The sequence below is a fragment of the Hemicordylus capensis genome, chromosome 5 (assembly GCF_027244095.1).
Source record: "Hemicordylus capensis ecotype Gifberg chromosome 5, rHemCap1.1.pri, whole genome shotgun sequence".
Lineage (NCBI taxonomy): Eukaryota > Metazoa > Chordata > Lepidosauria > Squamata > Cordylidae > Hemicordylus > Hemicordylus capensis.
In genome coordinates, this window is record NC_069661.1 from 17,226,275 (window position 1) to 17,244,923 (window position 18,649).

At 45.0% G+C, this 18,649-nt stretch overlaps 1 protein-coding gene across 1 annotated transcript in view; it reads left to right on the forward strand.

Annotated features, from left to right (window-relative positions):
• CFAP299 (cilia and flagella associated protein 299) overlaps positions 1–18,649 on the forward strand; it is a 455,154-nt gene that overhangs the window by 325,868 nt on the left and 110,637 nt on the right. The window lies entirely within an intron of this gene.

Below are 18,649 nucleotides of genomic sequence, written 5' to 3' on the forward strand. Positions count from 1 at the left end.
CTGAACCTTTCCTAGGGCTGCTGTTCCAGGATTAAATCGGGGGGAAGAGGAAGAGGTCCAGGGGAAAAGATTCACAAAAAGGTTCAATGACCCCTTCTTCAATATATGCCCAAAGAAAGAAAGAAAGAAAGAAAGAAAGAAAGAAAGAAATTAAGAAGTGGTGTATCTGAAGAGTGATTTATTCATAATAATTAGAGATTTAACCAGTGCTCCTCTGGGGCATAGTGAGGCATGGGTGGCCTGTGTTCTCAAGGGTAGCCTCCCCTTGTGATGGCACGCTCCCTCTCCTAGCAGTGTGGCAGTGGCGGGGTTCTGACCCCTCTGCCAGTAGGGTTCTGACCCTGGCGGCAGCCCCTCCTAGCACCCTCACACTGCCCTCCAGCCGGCTCTGCCCCCAAGGCCGCATGCATGCCCTCGTTCGCTGAGAAGTGGCGGAGGGCTGGAGGAGCAGTGCATGCTGCTGGGGGTTGGGGAGAAATCTGGCAGGTGTGCAGTCAGGGACACAAAAGCGCAGTGGGATGCTGCACCAGCAGGAGTGACTGGCCATCTGGCTGGTCAGCAAGGGGGGGGGCAGGTGAGGGCAAGCAATTAAGGCAGCCCCAGAGGCAGAGCAAGGCATGTTCTTCACATGCATCTGCCCAAGTATAGCTCCTGAGGGATGTGTTCCAAAACAGTCAAATGGGTCCTCCTCCTTGAAAAGGACTGCAACTGTTCTTGGAAGGAAGCTCAGATATTTCCTGGCGGGAGGAATTGACGCCAGCTTCCCTAAAGAAGGCAGTGACCTTCTTAAGTAAAAACAACATGATGACCCCAGCAGTTACAGATATACCTCCAAGCTGGTTTGAAGCCCAAACTGTTTGTGGATAAGAGTTATGTGGGCCATCCTTTTTTGCCCATGAGAGGAGCAGTATTTGTGTAATGCTTTGCGTACTCAATAAATATAATTCTTTAGAAATGTGTGTCTGATTCCTGTCAAAATCAGGCTGTGTGTATTGGAGGGTGCGTACCACACTATTTGTATTTTCTCCCTTTCTTTCATTACTTCTCGTTTTACCATATTTCTTTCCTAAAGGAAAACAAATTAAAGGTTGCTCTTAGAGTGTTCAGTAACATCTGCAACATAAACAAGGCTGACATTTGTTTCATTTGGGTTGGTCTTCAAGCTTTCCGAAAATGTTCAAGCTCTCTTTGCAGTTGAGGCTTTCAGCTGTGCTGTAGTGTGGTTTTCTATGCCTTTGAACTTGGAATACTGCCGTCTTTGGAAGAAGCTCTAAGAAAGCTATCAAAAAGTGAAGGGGAAACCCCCAGAACATCACAGTCGTGGAGAAGACCTCCCACTCCTCCTTTCAATCCCCTTCACAATGGGAGTCGTCCTCCCATTTCCAGTGCAAAGAGTCTTTGGCAGCAGAGAGTGAGCTTAGTGTTTATCATGAGTTGCCTCTGGAATTAAACGTTTTGTGGGCTGTGGAAAGCTCGTGTAGATTTGTGTCGGAAACAACTTCTGGAACAGGTTTGGGTGCTCAGTAGGCTGTGACATGACAAAGGAGTAAGGATCCCAGTGCTTGCTTTGCCTAATTATAGAGTAAGGCTACTCAGCATCAAAGAACTAAAGAACTGATGCATGGGGAGGCTCTCAACAGGGGCTCCTGTGTTACTTTTTAAAGCTGTCTCACCTAATTAAAAAAAATCTCAGTCACTGATCATATGAATGTTAATTACATCTGCATACAGAATAGACTGTTTTCATGACCCTAAACAGGGTCAGAGGAGCTCCCAGCAAGGGTTGGAGAGCCGTTTGCACTCCCAATCGGCAGTTGTGTGTTTACAAAGATCAAGGCAGGGTGATTGTGTTGGAACTAGGAGATGGGTAGGATGGTTGCGGCCAACCCACACTCTGTTCCCAGCATTTTACTGAGGGTGATAAATTGACAAAAAGCCATCCTACCCAGCTCCCACCACCCACACAACCATTCTCCCCTCCTCCTACCTTGATCTTTACAAATACACCACCACTGATTGGGAGCACAGCCAACTCGCTTACCCTCACAAGACACTATAGTCCTATTATGACCTATAAACATCATAGTCCTGAAGAAGAAAGCAGACTCTTTGTAGATTATATGTATATATAGGAGGAGAGCTGGTCTTGTGGTAGCAAGCATGACTTGTCCCCTTAGCTAAGCAGGGTCTGCCCTGGTTGTATATGAAAGGGAGACTAGAAGTGTGAGCATTGCAAGATATTCCCCTCAGGGGATGGAGCCGCTCTGGGAAGAGCAAAAAGGTTCCAAGTTCCCTCCCTGGCTTCTCCAAGATAGGGCTGAGAGAGATTCCTGCCTGCAACCTTGGAGAAGCCACTGCCAGTTTGTGAAGACAGTACTGAGCTAGATAGACCAATGGTCTGACTCAGTATATGGCAGCTTCCTATGTTCCTATATGATGCGGCAGGTGCCATCTTACAAGAGGCAATCCTTTGCGAAAAAGAGAACTGCCTAGAAAATAGCACTATTGCCTGTTGGTTTTTGTACATAAGACCAGCGCTGCTGTATCAAGCCCAAGGTCTATCTAGTCCAGCATCCTCAGAGGCCCACTAGATGCCTCTGAGAAGCCCACTGGCAAAATGTGAGGGCATGTCATCTCTCTTGCTGCTGTTCTCCTGCAACTAATATTTAGAGGCATCTTGCCTCTGAGGCTGGAGGTGGCCTATAGCCCTCAGACTAGTAGCCATTGATAGACCGGTTGTCCATGAATTTGTCTTTTAAAGCCTTCCAAGCTAGTGGCCATCACCACATCCCGTGGCCAAGAATTCCATAAATTAATTATGTGCTGTGTGAAAAAGTACTTCCTTTTGTTGGTCCTAAATTTCCTGGCCTTCAGTTTCATGGGATGATCCCTGGTTCTCTTGTTTGTTTGTTTGTTGTTTGATTTATATACCACTGTAAGAGAAGGAGTAATGTTGCCCAATTTCCATTCTCTCCATTCCATGTATAATTTTATACACCTCCATCATGTCTCCCCATAGTCACCTCTTCCAAACTAAAAAGCCCCAGAGGCTGTAGCCTTGCCTCATAAGGAAGGGGGCTCCAGGCCCCTGATCTTCTTCATTGCCCTCTTCTGCACCTTTTCCAGTTCGGCAATGTCCTTCTTAGGATAAGGTGACCAGAACTGTACACAGTTCTCCAAATGTGGCCACACCATAGATTTGTATAAGGGCACTGTTTATTTGTTTATTTTTATTACTACATTTATATACCACCCCATACAAAAACCTCCCTGGGTGGTTGACAATATAAAAACAATTAAAACATTAACATAATTAAAACAATTTAAAATACAATTAAAAAACCCTTTAAAACAGAAGCTTTAAAACTATAAACTAAAAGCTTGATTAAACAGGTATGTTTTTATGTCCATCTTAAAAACATTCAGAGAAGGGGAAACACTAATTTTGTTAGGAAGCAAACATTATAATAGTAACCTTTTTATTTTCAGCCTCCTTTCTAGTGATCCCTAGCATGGAATTTGCCTTTTTCACAGCTGTCGTGCACTGAGTTGACACTTTCAACGAGCTGTGCACCACGACACAGATCTGATCAGTCACTGACAGCTCAGACCCCGTCACTATATATGTGAAGTTGGTTTTTGTTTTGTTTGTTTGTTTTTGCCCCAATATGCATCACTTTTCACTTGCTTACATTGAACCTCATTTGCCATTTTGTCACCCACTCACTCAATTTGGAGAGATCCTTTTGGAGCTCCTCAAAATCTATTTTGGATTTCACTCCTCTAAATAGTTTAGTGTCTTCTGCAAATTTACCCCAACTTCTGGATCATTTATGAACAAGTTAAAGAACACTGGTCTCAGTACAGTTCCCTGTGAGACCCCACTTCTTACTTCCCTCCATTGTGAAAACTGTCCATTTATTAGGAACATAGGAAGCTGCCATATCCTGAGTCAGACCATTGGTCTATCTAGCTCAGTATTGTCTTCACAGACTGGCAGTTACCAGTTCCTACCCAGTTACCAATCCACACATGAACCTGTCCCCTTATCCCATGACTGTTAAGTTTACTCAAGAACAAAGTGGAGAACTTCATTAAAAACATTTTTTGGAAGTCCAAGAATACTATGTCAACTGGATCGCTTTTATTCACATCTGTTGACACTCTCAAAGAACTCCAAAAGGTTAGCGAGGCAAGACCAGCCTTTTCAGAAACCATGCTGATTCTCCTTCAGCAAGGCCTGTTGTTCTATACGTTTAACAATTTTGTTCTTAAGTTTGCTTTCCATCAATTTAGCCGGCACAGAAGTTAAGCTAACCGGCCTGGAGTTTCCCAGATCCCCCCCTGGACCCCCTTTTGAAAACTGGAATTGTAAGCAATTGCATTACACTTGCCATTCTTTAAAGAAAATCTGAAGCCTGATTAATTGTGGACTCTTTCTAACAGATAAAAAGATTTTAACCAATCAATTAAGTGTTGCAGCTCTAGATATTTTGGATATCACAACCCTAACCTTTTCTTCTTAAGTTGCAGGGAAGAAAATGTATCTACATGGTGTGTTCTAGGTCCAAACGTGTCAGGACTTGGCCAAGATAAGAGACAAGCTGGGCGTTCCAGTGCTGCTGGGGTCTGTTTTCAGTGCAGGCAGACTAGGATCCAAAAGGCCAGTTGACATGGTCTAACATGGACTGGTGGGCAGGATCCATAGCAGGTGGACAAGGGGCGTCACAACGAGGCAAAGCAAGAGGCATGTGTTAGCAGCTTCTAATGACAAGTGAAGTAGTCAAGAACTCAGGACTTAAGGGGTGTCGGTGGGGAAGGCGGAGTCCAGATTGGCCTGTGGAATCAGCTGTCTTCAGGCTGCTTGAAGCCTTAAGGGCACCCTTGACCCCTACAGCTCAGTTTGCTGAGCTTGCTGAGGAACTAGAGTTCTGATGGCAAAAAGAGGGAAGGTCTCTGTGATGGACTGTTAGGGATCCTAGCTCAGGACTTCCCACCCTCACCCCCAGGATTGTAGCTATAATTGAGTGGATAGGTTCAAATAACCCGGTCCACACAGCTCCTGAGGACCCCACAGCTCCTCCCCTCCCTGTTTTCTTCATTATCTCCCTCACTCTGAGGAGCCACTGGGAGAGGGGTGAACACGGGCCTCCTCTCCCCTAGCTATTTCCCTGCTCACCCCCAAAAATAACATAAGGGTTGCAATGAACGTTCTGTTGTAGCAGCATTGAATGAAAGCAGGGCATTTTCAGAAAATGCTAGGGTTACCCATGCTACACCTTAAATACAATGAGCTGGAACTGAGAATGATGGGAGTTGTAGTCTAGCAACAGCTGAGGAGCCTCAAATTGGACACCCTGCTTAAATACATGTGAGGTATTAGTTCACCTTATTTTCTAATTAATCTGCTATACCTGAAGAAAAATCAGGCACCACAAACCTAACAAATAGTTTTCAATAATGATCTAATCCAGGAAAAAAAATAATGGTATCTCTTCTGTTTCTTAAAGCTACATAATTATTCTTTATAAACACCAAAAAAACCTTTGTTTTAAGATAAGACTTAATGTTCTCCCACTTTTATTCATACTATTAAAAAAAATATGGAAATTCAAAACGTATGAGCTCATCTTCAGTTCTACTGCACATCACCATAACACACTTCTGACACTCTCCTATATTATTCTCTCTTTAAAAATGAGTCTTTGCCTTCCTATTTCACATTCACACTCGCCTCACTAAAAATAGCTGTATCCAAACATTTCACAGCTACACCTTAGGTAAACATTTGGTATATATAACTCTTGCGCAAGCGTGCAAGTACATAAAGTAGCACACCCGCACTCTGGGAGTGCTACTTAGATAGTTCCCAATCGAGGTGGCATTCCTGCAGTACCGGTGTGCTCCTTTAAGTATTTATGCTCTTGCACAGAAGTACGAGACTGCTGGCAGTTCCTTAGGAGCCTGCAGCAGCGCAGGTAACTCAGAACCACCCACATTATGCTGCAGAACATGTGGGCCACTCTAATTCTGAATCAGTAGCAGCCTGTACTAACAAGCTGGAAGGGTGGAAACCGAACCCCAGCTGCTTGGGTACTGGCAGCCACTTTCTTGCTGCCTTCTGGCCAGTGTTCCCTCTAACAGGCATTCCCAGATGTTGTTGACTACAACTACCAAAAGCCATGATAGCTGGGGATTCTGGGAGTTGTAGTCAACAACATCCGGGATCCCTGTTAGAAGGAACACTGCTTCTGGTCCTGCCTTAGCTGTAATTGAGCCATGTGGGTTGGCCATTTGTCTGGTAAAGGTAAAGTGTGCCGTCAATTCGATTTTGACACCTGGCGCCCACAAAGCCCTGTGGTTTTCTTTTGGTAGAATACAGGAGGGGTTTACCATGGCCACCTCCCGTGCAGTATAAGATGATGCCTTTCAGCATCTTCCTATATCACTGCTGCCCGATATAGGTGGTTCCCATAGTCTGGGAAACACCAGTGGGGATTTGAACTAGCAACCTTCTGCTTGTTAGTCAAGCATTTCCGTGCTGGAAATTCCCAACCCTGGTTATTTATTTATGTATTGTTCAATTTATATACTGCTTTTCATTAAAATTAATCTTAAAGTGGTTTACAATATAATTAAATAAAATACAAAGGTATAGATAAGATAAATATAAAAATAATCTATGTTTAAAAATTTAATAACCCATTAAAAGAAAGAAATAATCATAATATATAAAACACAAAGCGGTAGCCATGAAAACAGTACTTTCATTACTTTCAGTACTTTTGTCCTAAAAACAGTCAAGGAGACAGAGGAACAGATACCAGCTGGGAGAACATTCCAAAGCCTGGGGGCAATGACTGAGAAGGCCCTGACCTGTGTGATTGACAACCAAGCCTCTCTCACCGTGCTTTGGAGACAGAGGGGGGAGGGGGGAAGTAAATATGTGGGATACGAATACAGGGATGATGCTTAACTTGCAGTGGGGGTGAGGGGCTCCAAAGAGCTTTAGGTCCAGGCTCCAAAATTACCTAGGTGCACCTCTGGCCAGGGCTCTGTTTCTCTTAACGCACCCCACCCGGCACTGGGGAAAGCACAGCACTTGCAGAGGTCAGCACAGTGGGAAATGGCTCTCACACTGAACATCTTTTGCCAAAGTGGACCCTGCTTGAAAAATAGTGAAGATCACGGCCATAAGATAAAACAGTAGGATTAGATTCCCATCTTAAAAAAAAAAAAGTATCCAAGGAATGGCCCCAATTAAAGGGAATAGTTCTTATTAATTTTATCTTTAATATATAGCACGCGGAACAGACCCCCCACTGATGATCATGAAGTGGGCAAAAACCCTTGGGAGCTAGCCACCATATCTTAAGAACTCTTAAGATTCTTAAAAATTCTTTAGAACCCTATTGTAGAACTAGAAAAGGTACAGAAGAGGGCAACCAAGATGATCAGGGGCCTGGAGCACCTTCCTTATGAGGCTAGGCTACAGCAACTGGGGATCTTTACCTTGGAAAAGAGGAGACTAAGGGAAGAGATGATCGAGGTGTATAAAGTTATGCATGGAGTGGAGAGGATGGACAGAGAGAAATTTATCTTTCTCACACACACAACACTTGAACCCTTGAACTATGAAACTGAAGTTCGGGAAATTTAAGACAAGAGGAAGTACTTTTTTACACAGGGCATACTTAATCTATGGAATTCTTTGCCATGGGATATGGTGATGGCCACCAGCTTGGATGGCTTTAAAGAGGGCTTAGACGAATTCATGGAGGACAGGTCTATCAGTGGCTACTAGTCTGGTGGTTATTATAGGCCACCTCCAGCCTCAGAGGCAAGATGCCTCTAAATACCAGTTGCAGGGGAGCAACAACAGGAGAGAGAGCGCATGCACATACCTCTTGCCTGTGGGCTCCCCAGAGGCATCTGGTGGGCCAGTGTGTGAAATAGGATGCAGGACTAGATGGGCCTTGGGCCTGATCCAGCAGGGCTGTTCATATGTTCTAAGGGCCCAAACTGTTAAGGGTTATTTGCCCAGTTGGACATTTCCCTCCCTTATTGAATAAAGCTCAATTTGTCCCGAGCAGTAGTGTAGTGGAGGGGTAGGGTATAAATATTTTAAAAAATAAAATAAAATTATAGCCAGCGTGGGGCCAGAGAGCAGTGAGAGAGAGAGGCTGCTGATACTCAATTAGCTGAGGCTCATTTTCCACCCTTCCAACTTGTTAGTACAGGCCACCACTGCTCTGAATATCCATTGTGGCAGGGTGGCAAATTACAGTGGAGGACCTATACGGACTTATACCTTCATGACCTGCTTCTGAGCTTCCCGAAAGCCCCGGGCTGGCCACTTTTGGAGTCAGAGTGCATCTTTGCTCTAATCCAGCAGGAATGATCTTCTGTTCTGCATAAGGTGTTTGATCTTAGTTATGGTGGCTCAGCAAAGATTATGTGTGGAGTCATCTGCAACTTATCAGATTTGCTTATCAATTGTCTGTGTTACTTATCATTCTGACGGTGGAAATGTTAGTGATGAATGATTGGTAGCGTCTTTCTCATTGCCACATAACAAGCCTGTGAAGTTGAAAGTGGCCCTTAACTAGTATTTCTGCAAACGTGTTTTGTGCAAATTTGCACTGCACACTTTAGTGGGACTCCTTTGCTCAACATGCCTAAATTCTGAAACAAGTAATATCTTGATTCTGTCCCTTTCCTCCTCCCCACAGACAATTAAATTGTTTCACCACAGCAATGAATTCATAATGGCAAATTACTAGTTGGTCATGCTTATTACTTGAAAGTAAAACAATAATTTACTGCTCTTGGAAATGTGAATCTGAATTAACATTTTGTGGTGCGCGCTAAACGCTGATCATTTCCCGATAAGGACAGGTTTTACAGCATTTCACCCTGTTAGCCTTCAAAATCACCTGGGTTATCTTTTGGCTGTTCGTTATCAGATGCACTTGTTAACCGAGCACCATTTGTGTGCTTTTTATTACTAGAAATTATGTGTAAAGCAGAGAGAATCCAATGTGAGTGGCAAGGCCACAGATGGGAGAGAAGAAGGTAGGAGGAAACTGTGTCACTGGTCACTAAAAATAGCACGTTTGTGGGTCCTTTTACATCAGTGACATACCACAGTGTTCTTCATTGCAAAACCCAGGAGCCAGTGGTGGCTCTTGTTGACCCTAAGTGCAGCTCCTTAGCTAATTGTTTATTAAGCCTATGCAAAGCTTCAAACAAAGCCAAATACTCCACACGGCTCCCTTGGCACCACGCAGGGGTGACTGCACCCACCTTGTTGTTCTGCACTTCCCCCAGTGCTGGTGGGGCACCTTTAAAGGAATCTGAGCCCTCTCGGTGCTGTGTTGGAAAGTGAACATGGAGCACTGGGAAGAGCTCTATGGGGAAAGCTCTGGGAAGGACTGTACTTCATAGGGGCTTGACAGGGCCAGTGGTGCTTTTATCTCCACACCCCCTGGGGTCCCCCAAATCCTCTTTAGTCTGTCCCGGGTGATGTGGTTGCCACGTGCCCGCACTGCGCTGGGCAGCCAAGTGTTGTTGTGACCTGTGTGCGGGTGCTTTAGAGACAGAGGTAAGTAAATGTGTGGGATACGGATACAGGGATGATGCTTAACTTGCAGTGGGGGTGAGGGGCTCCAAAGGCCTTTAGGTCTAGGCTCCAAAATTACCTAGGTGCACCTCTGTTCAGGACTCTGTTTCTCTTTAAAAAAAAACCCTCCCCTGGCACTGGGGAAAGCACAGCACTTGCAGAGGTCAGCACAGAGGGAAGTGGCTCTCACATTGAAAATCCTTTGCCAAAGTGGACCCTGCCTGAAAAATAGTGAAGATCATGGCCATAAGGTAAAACAGTAGGATTCGATTCCCATCTTTTTTTAAAAAAAAAAAAAGTATCCGTGGAATGGCCCCAATTAAAGGCCATAGTTCTTATTAATTTTATCTTCAATATACACCTGACTTAGTGATTGGCATTGTGGAGGGGGGAGATAAATTGGCTTCTCTTTATCCCTTTGACATATAACATACTTAGAATAGGAACAGAGTTGCCTGGGACAAATAAAGTTTTTTGTTTTTAAACCCTCAGCCTCTGAATATCCTAGTCTAGGCACCATGGTTAAATGTCTAGGTGTGATGATTCCCTGTGGAAGAGACAGCAGCCAGGGGTCATATTTATATTTGTAGCCTCAAAGGTAGAGCAGATGTAACCGTCATCTGCTGCTAGGTTTTCCTGGCAGCCATCTAGAGGGATGGTGTTGGAGACTGAAGAAGATGCCAGAGTCCTATTCCAACATTTTATTGTGCATGTGTACAGATAGCTATACACATGTGCATGTTTTTGTGTGCATGATTATACATGCATTCGTTAAAAAGTGAGCTTTGCTACAGGCCCCGTGAAATACAGGATACAGATAGGAAGTGTACCTAGCTGTTCTTAATAATGCTGTTCTTAATAATACATCTTTTTCAGTTACTCAGTTTTTATTCATTTCCAACTTTTCTGACACAGAGCAGATGCATCTTGAGATGAAACACCTCTATTCTGGATTAGCAAGCAGTTTCAGACAACAACCCATTTCACAGGGATTTGGATCAGAAAGATTCAGATCCTCTGGACTTTAGCTCTAAATGCCTAGCAGCAAAGACATAGTAGCTTTGTGAAACTTTAAAGTTATTTATGCCCAGATCTGTCATTTTTAAAATAACTTCAGTTTTCTCCCCTCCGTGTGTGTGCACACACTCACTCTTTCTCTCCCTCTCCCTCCCCCCCGCCCCCCGCTCTCTCTCTCCCTGCTTGTAACCGCATTTGCTGTTGGATTCTTCTGGTTAATTGCGGGCTGCTCTAGCTTTCCATGAAGACATCTGCACAGTGGCACACCCTATAATTATATGGGAAGGGATCTCTATCTTGTGATTTTTGTTAGCTATACTTGACTGGTGTTCTGATGAACATGATTGGGAGGGACAGATCGTTTTCACTTAGCTGTGATGGAGGCTCACTGGTAAAAGCATACACCAAAGATACTGGAGAAAAAACCAACTTGCTTCAAAACTGTAAAAAGGTTGCTTTAAAATCTTAGCAAATCCCATGTCAACAGATCGAAGGTGTGACAGTGTTAGTCTTTAGCAACTACAAGTGCACTGGCGTTTGGACCAATACCAGGGCTCTACATATGGTGAAGAGAGTGCCTGAGACTCAAGAAGGTACATGCCCACACTGTGCAAATAGCATTTGCACATGCATACATACATGTGTTTATGTGCAAATGTATAACTCACATATAATTTATTTATTTATTTATTGTTAAATTTGTATACCGCCATTCATTAAAACAATCCCAAGGCAGTTTGCACAAAAATTAAAATAAACTATAAAAATTACACAATTAAAATATTAAGCTAAAATATAAAAACGTAAATCTGACTAAAAAGATTTAAAATACAAGCATAAGATAACCATACAAAATACAAAGAAGCAGACAATCATATAAAAACCTGGCCAAGCGTTCAGACACTTTCTAAAAACTGTGATAGAGGCTGAGAAGCGAATAGCCCAAGACCATTCCGAGTCTGTTGCCAGTTGCATGGTGGTGAGCATGTGTCAGGACTACCCAGACTCTGACTTGGAGGAGGTGGGTGTGTACGCTTCAGCCAAGACCCCTCCCCCCCGAGGAAAACCACCTAGATCCAAAAGACCCTGAGAGTTTGTTGCGCTTCCTGTAGTTGTTCCCTCAGAGGAGCTCTGGGTACCCATTGTCCTCCAGGAAGGCTCCTGTCCTGTCCCCAGAACCCCCTCCATCCCCAGGACCCTGGGAGAAGGGGTAGCGCTGCACCACAGGGCCAAGTTCCAACACTAGAAAAACACTGCTTGTCTGGTTGCTCAGGGCCTGCCTCTCAATGCTTCTACTCAGGAGGAAGGAGAGGCCAGTTCAGGCACCTCTTTGGATCAACACCAGCCTGAGCTCCAGGAAGGGTCAGCGCACCTGGCTCCTGCATCACCCCTCCATTTCTGCCAGCATTTGCTGGTTCAACATGCCTCCTTCATGCTCTGGGTACAGACAGCATGTAATTTTAGAGCCAGTGTCCATGATGTTGCCACGTCTTTGGGGAAAGGTCACAGAGCTTAGGCAAACTGTGCGTGCATCTGTTTGCATGAATGCTCACACCACACAATCCTCCTTTGCACAACATGAGGCCAACACATTCCCAAGGTATTAGCCTCTTCCTTGCCCAGTTTTGGACTTGAATGCCAAGTACAGTGCCAGAAGCAGCACTGTGTGTGCCACTTCAGCTTTAAGCTTCACCTGGAACAATATAATTGCTTCAGCCATTCTTGTTCTATAATCCAATCACATGTTATGGCTGTTCAGTCAGAGGCGTAACTATAGGGGGGGCAGGGGGGGCATGTGCCCCAGGCGCCATCTTTTCTGGTCACATGGGGGGCGCCGCCATGACAAAAAAAATTTTTTTTAATTTTTTTTAAAAAAATTGTTAATACAAATGTTTCCTGCTCAGTGCAGCAGCGCTGCAGCAGTCAAGGGAGCGCATCGACGCCCCCTCCCCCACGAGCGGTCCCTTCCGCGCTGCCCGCGCCCCCCCCCCATTGCTTTGCTGGCGCCTGGCGGCCAGTCAGTGGCCTGGCTTGGCGGCGGCGGTGGGCGCTTCTGAGGAAAAACCTAAGTATAATGTAGTATGTTGGGGGGCGGGGGCGCGCGCGCGGGGGGGGGCGCCATTTCAGTGCTTGCCCCGGGCACCGTTTTCCCTAGTTACGCCTCTGTGTTCAGTCAGTTGGTTCACAAGCGGCAGCATAATAAATACATGTTTAAAATGTGGATAGGTAACTTCAGGTAGGCCCCAAAGTACAGCAGGCTCGCCCATACTTTGGGAGTTGGATGTGCCCGCCGGGTACATCCTGTTCCTGCAGTTGCGGCTCAGAGGGACTTCAGTCAGGCATCTGCGTAGCTGACGGAGACAAAGTGTGCCTCAAAAATGCTATTTGATTTTCCATGGCTGGTGACAGAGAGGCTGAATGTAGAAGACACAGGCCTGCCTTTCAATCTGGGAATTTCCCACACAGCACACACACGCACACCTTGGCAATGAAAGCCACAGGTGTAAAATACACAAGGAGATGGAAACATAACTGCCACAATGACAGTTCAATAGCCATAATACACTCTAATCAAAGGGCAGTTGGCATCAGGATTCTGGGCCTCATCCAAGATTTAGTAAAAGAAAAAAGAGCTTCCACTCTGACTTCAGTAAGCTTTGGAATGAGCACTTAAATGCCAGATTGATTCAGCTATTTGCATTAAGGATAGGTAACTAGAGGCCTGAGGGCCTAATCTAGCCCCAAGAAGCTTCCCATGTTGCCCCTTTTTCAAAGGATCCTCCCTTACACTGTTACACACCCTTCTCATCCCCATCCTCTTGAGATGACACTGGCAAAGGGCTCTAACCCCTTCCTCTCCAGTGTGAAAAGCACTCAAAGGTCTGCCAGAGTTCTCCCATGATGCACCTCAGCTGTTCAGTCCCATTTACAAGACAGGCACACACAAATTGGAGTGAGCAGCTAGGAGTGCATCAGAGGAAAACTGGGCCAAAACCAAGCCACTATTCCTCTTCATTCTGTGGGGGGCGGGCGGCGGGGGGGGGAAGAGTTAAAGAGCCTGTTGCCTATGTCTTGGTTTGGAGCCATTCAATGGGTAGAACCAACCAACAGGCCCTACAGCCCTTTGTTCGATTCAAAATATGGCCCCTGTTAAAAATTAGTTGCTGACCAGGAGGGTTATGCACAAGGACAGCTTATATTGCATAGAAATACTTCTGGCAAGTAGATAAGGGAAAGCTGAACATCACAATGAAAAGTTAACTATTAACAGCTATTCCACCTAAGAGAAGCCCAAGTAGGTTACCAAGAATAAGCAGTAAACATGCTAGGTACACGTACCATGAAAAAAAAAAGTGTAAGTTTCCACAGATTTGTTTCCTGTGAGCATTTAATTACTGTGTAATCCTGTGCATGGTTTCTTAGAAGTAATCCCACTGTGTTGAACTGCATTTACTTGAAAAAGATTAAAAAACAAAACAGGCCACTTGGGTGCTGTTTCCCATGTAGACCAGGATACACATTATTGGACTTTTCGGCAGCCAGGTAATATGAACTGGGCTTCTGTGTGAACACTTTCAGGGAAGGTCCATATTTTAATATGTCTTATGCTATACCAGAAGCCAAGTTTGACAAAGTAGTGCAGGAAGAAGGAAGTTGGGCTAAACTCTTATGACATTCTTGAACACTGCCCAAGAATGCGAGAGGCAAACTCCAAGCTGGGGGAAAACATCCTGTCGGAAGCAGTAACATCACTTCTAGATGATGGTAGAGAGACAGTAATTCTTCAAGAAGTAGCATCCTACATCCTGGTTGACATACTTTCCCAACCACATGGTTCAGTGAACCAATGTGAACCACATAGACCAGTGTCAGGTCATGAGGGTTGCCGGTGTGCTTTCTATGTGATGATGGACAGGGCTTCTACACTGAAAGAGCTTCAGGAAGGAGAGGGTAGGGCTTCTAGGCTGAAAGTTCTTGTGACTATAGCTTGGTTAGATGAAAGTGTACAGAGAGACAACAACTGTCCTTTGCAGTGACTTTTCCTGTAGAGATGTGCAAATCGATTCAAGTTGGAATCAATTTAAGTGATTTGAGCGCCATTCTGGCAGTCTTTCCCCCCTTATTGATTGGTTTTCTGGCACGGACTTCCGATTGGTTTGAGATCTCCTTGCTACTTGGTTGGTTTGTTATCATACAAATCAAATGTTTTCATGGGCAATTGTGCCCCCATAAGCTGAGGAACAAAAAAGGAGGGAATTTCAAAATATTTTCAAAAGGCCTGACGAGGGGAGGCAGAAAGAACCCTTAGTGTGCCGTTGAAGAAGATACATCAGGAGAGGAGGAAGGAAGGAATCCAGGAAGGTTTGATTTGTGGTTTTCTTTTCTCAGCCCTGAGTATAATGGTGGCTGTGGGCCATCTCTGGTGGCTGTGGGCCATCTCCAGTCTCAGAGGCACAATACCTCTTAGTACCGGTTGCAGGGGAGCAATTGCAGGATAGATGGCATGTACATACCTCTTGCCTGTGGGCTCCCAGAGGCATCTGGTGGGCCACTGTGTGAAATAGGATGCTGGACTAGATGGGCCTTGGGCCTGATCCAGCAGCGCTGTTCTTATGTTCTTATAATGTGCTGTGCTATTGCTACTGTATTATTAATATCTGGTTTTGCTGGATCTCAGATTGACAAAGGCAGAACTTCGGTGCCTGCCTGCATTCCTCGAGTTGTAGTTTGGTCTGTTTGTAAGATGATGATGTGATGAGAAATTGACCGTGGCAGCTCAGGTCTCTGTGTGTGTGATATTTCCTTGGTGATTGCTGTGAGATAAGCCCCATGTCTGGCCTTGAGATTAACTTGTGCTTCACTCACTGCTCTGGTCTGCTCTGCAATATGCATTCTGCATTGCAATGTGGCTGAAGACATGCTTGCTGCTAAGAGTGCTGCTGTGGTAGCTGTTGCAATGCTGAAGTAAAGAGTCATAATTGTGTGTGAGAGAGAGCAACTTGTGCGAATGATGTTATGGCATCACAGGCACTGTGGCTGGCACTGGAATATCTGGGTCAGTGATTCTTCGACGTGGTCTCTGTCTTTTACACTTATGGGGCTTTGCGCATGCACGGAGACCACGCCAGAATCTACCAAGCTTCTGAACACCACCACACACACTCTATATGGGCTGTGCCTCTCCACATCCCCTCAGTCTTTCATCATCCGCATTCCAGTAGACATTGTTGGAAACCTCCAGGCTTCTAACTGAATAGGAAGTACAAAACTTGGTTTTTTGCTTTCTCTCCTATCTTTCAACCCTCTATATCTCTTTTTTGTTTTCATATAGTTGTGTTTTTCCTCTTGGGTATTTTTATTTCCTTCGGCCCCCCACTCCCCTTCCCCCTCCTGGCTGGAACAGGAATCCCCTTCTCCCTCCTGGCTGGAACTTTTGGGCCTTTGTTTGTGCTCTATGCCAGGCACAAAAAGTTTTAAGAATTGTATCTGTTGTGCTGTCAGATTACCCTCAACAGATATGCATAGCAAGTGTTTGCTGTGTGTAGGAGAAGGACATATCACGGAGTTGTAAACCAAAACTTTAACAGAGAAGAAAGAAGAAACAGAGCATCGTGACTGCACTCGTTTTTGTGGGAGCAAAGTCTGTGAGCATCCCAAGACTTATCTGGGAAAACTACCTCTAAAATGTTAGGTGGAAAGGTCCCGGCTTCAGAACCAGACCTGGCCTTGGTGTCTCCAAAATCGCCTAAGGGTTCCTCAGTACCGCTGGCATTGGTACCTTGGTACAACGAAGGATCAAGCCACTCTAGTGATGCCTGTGCGGTTGCCTATTCTCACCTTGACTCCATCAAGGTTGGGATCAACAGCTTCCATCCTGAAAACAGTGAACCAGCCAGCCATCTTGATGCAAAATGGTCCTCCGACCAGTCCTCAAGGTCCTCTTTTCAGCAATCCTCTCCAGTGTGCTCATTTCACTCCAATAAATTTCAGGATAGGCCCAAGTCCTCCTTCTAGTCTAGCAAGCGTTCTTTCCAGAAGCAAAAGCCCTCAACTTTCCAGAAAAAATGACTTTTTCCAGTTCCCTACCAGTACTTGCTTAGCAGCTGACCTACCAGCCTGGGACAAAGTGACATCAGACCAGTAGTTCCTTGCTATTATTCACCTAGGATGTGCGCTGGAATTCAACAACAGTTTTTCAAGTGTTCTCCTCACACCCTCTACACCTGCCTTAGAGGAGGAGGTCACAGCCCTCCTACTAAAGGATGCAATAGAGAAGGTAACATATCCCTGAGTACCTGTTTTTTAGTTCCGTTACTTTACAGTGCCAAAGCCCAATGGCGGTCTTCGTCCTATTTTGGATCTCAGAAATCTCAACAAATATGTTTCCTACAATAATTTTTGCATTCTGTCTGTCCTGACTATCCCCCTGTTCCTGGAGCACAAGGTGTCTCTGGATCTTTGAGATGCCTATTATCACATATCCATTTGTCCCCAACATCAGAGATTCCTCAGGTTCAATATAGGTGGAGAGACTTACCAATTCAAAGCACTTCCCTTTGGCTTGGCGTCAGCCCCCTGGGTCTTCACGAAATGTATGGCTCCAGTGGTAGCGTGTATTCAGCAACATAGGGTTCCAATATTCCCATCTTTGTACAACTGGATGCTAGCCGCAAACTCCTCACAAGAAGTGCTGGACTCCCTTCAATTCAGTATAGAGCCTCTGGAGGCTTTGGGACTATGAATCAACTATGAAAAATCCCACCTAACTCCTACAAAGAGAATCCAATTAATCGGCCTTGTCTTTGATACTCACCTGGCCCAGGTGTTTCTTTCCAACGCTCGGATCCACACCATCGTCATGCTAGCACAGTGTATATGTCAGAGGCAGATGTTGCAGGTGAAGACTATTCAACATCTCTTGGGCCACATGGCCACAACCACCTATGTACTACCTCATGCACGGTTGAGGATGTGTACTCTACAGAGGTACTTCAAAACTCTTTCAACATGCTTCTCAGGCTGCCAGGATATTATGTCCACAAGACTATCATTTGCTGGGCCAATCCTTCTCACCTGAGCATAGGTGCTCTGTTTCACTCTCCTCTGCCCTCAGTAGTTATCACTACAGATGCTTCAGAGACAGGTTGGGGAGTGCATACCAGACAATATCACCTGAGAGGCCATTGGACTCTAAAGGAACATTCCAAACACATAAATTACCTAGAGCTTATGGACTTACTTCACACTCTCAGGGGATTCCTCCCTCTTGTATGCTGTCGGCATGTCACAATACAACTGACAACACCACGGCCAAGGCATATTTGAATAGGCAGGGAGGCATGGGCTCCAAGTCTCTCCTGTTGCTGACTATGGAGCTGTGGCACTGGTGTATTCAATATACAATGTTCCTAAAAGTATATTTAGAAGATATGTAAGAGTGGCATTATAATAGAGGACTTCTGAAAAGGCAGATATTCCGGCATAAAGCAGACAGTGTGTGTGTGTGTGTGTGTGTGTGTGTGTGTGTGTGTGTGTGTAATGCATTTTGCAACATTTTTCTATTAGGTGGGCTCCAGAGTACCATGAGTGCAATGGGATATCCCTACCTCCTTCCTTTTGCAGTCCTGTTCCCCATGAAAAGTTATTTCTCTGTTGGTGCAAGGCCTGCTGGAATGGCATGAGATATGGTGCTGCAAGAAGGAATTAGCAGAAATTGGAATCTTTCCTTGCATGAGCAGATGTGCCTTCTACTCATGCAAATGGTCTCTCTGGATTCTGTCTATAGAGCTCCACATAAATGAGAGAATGAATTCTGGCATTTAGTGGAGTGCATCCGCTATCAAATCACTGCTTCATTTAATGTTGCTGTTTAGCTCTCATTTTAGGTGAATTGGTCTTAGGATGAAGGAAGATACAGGTGGCCCTCTTTATTCTCAGGGGTTCCTTTCCCACCAATTCCCATGATTAACGAAACTGCAAATAACGAGACCTAGAGTTTATGGAGATTGG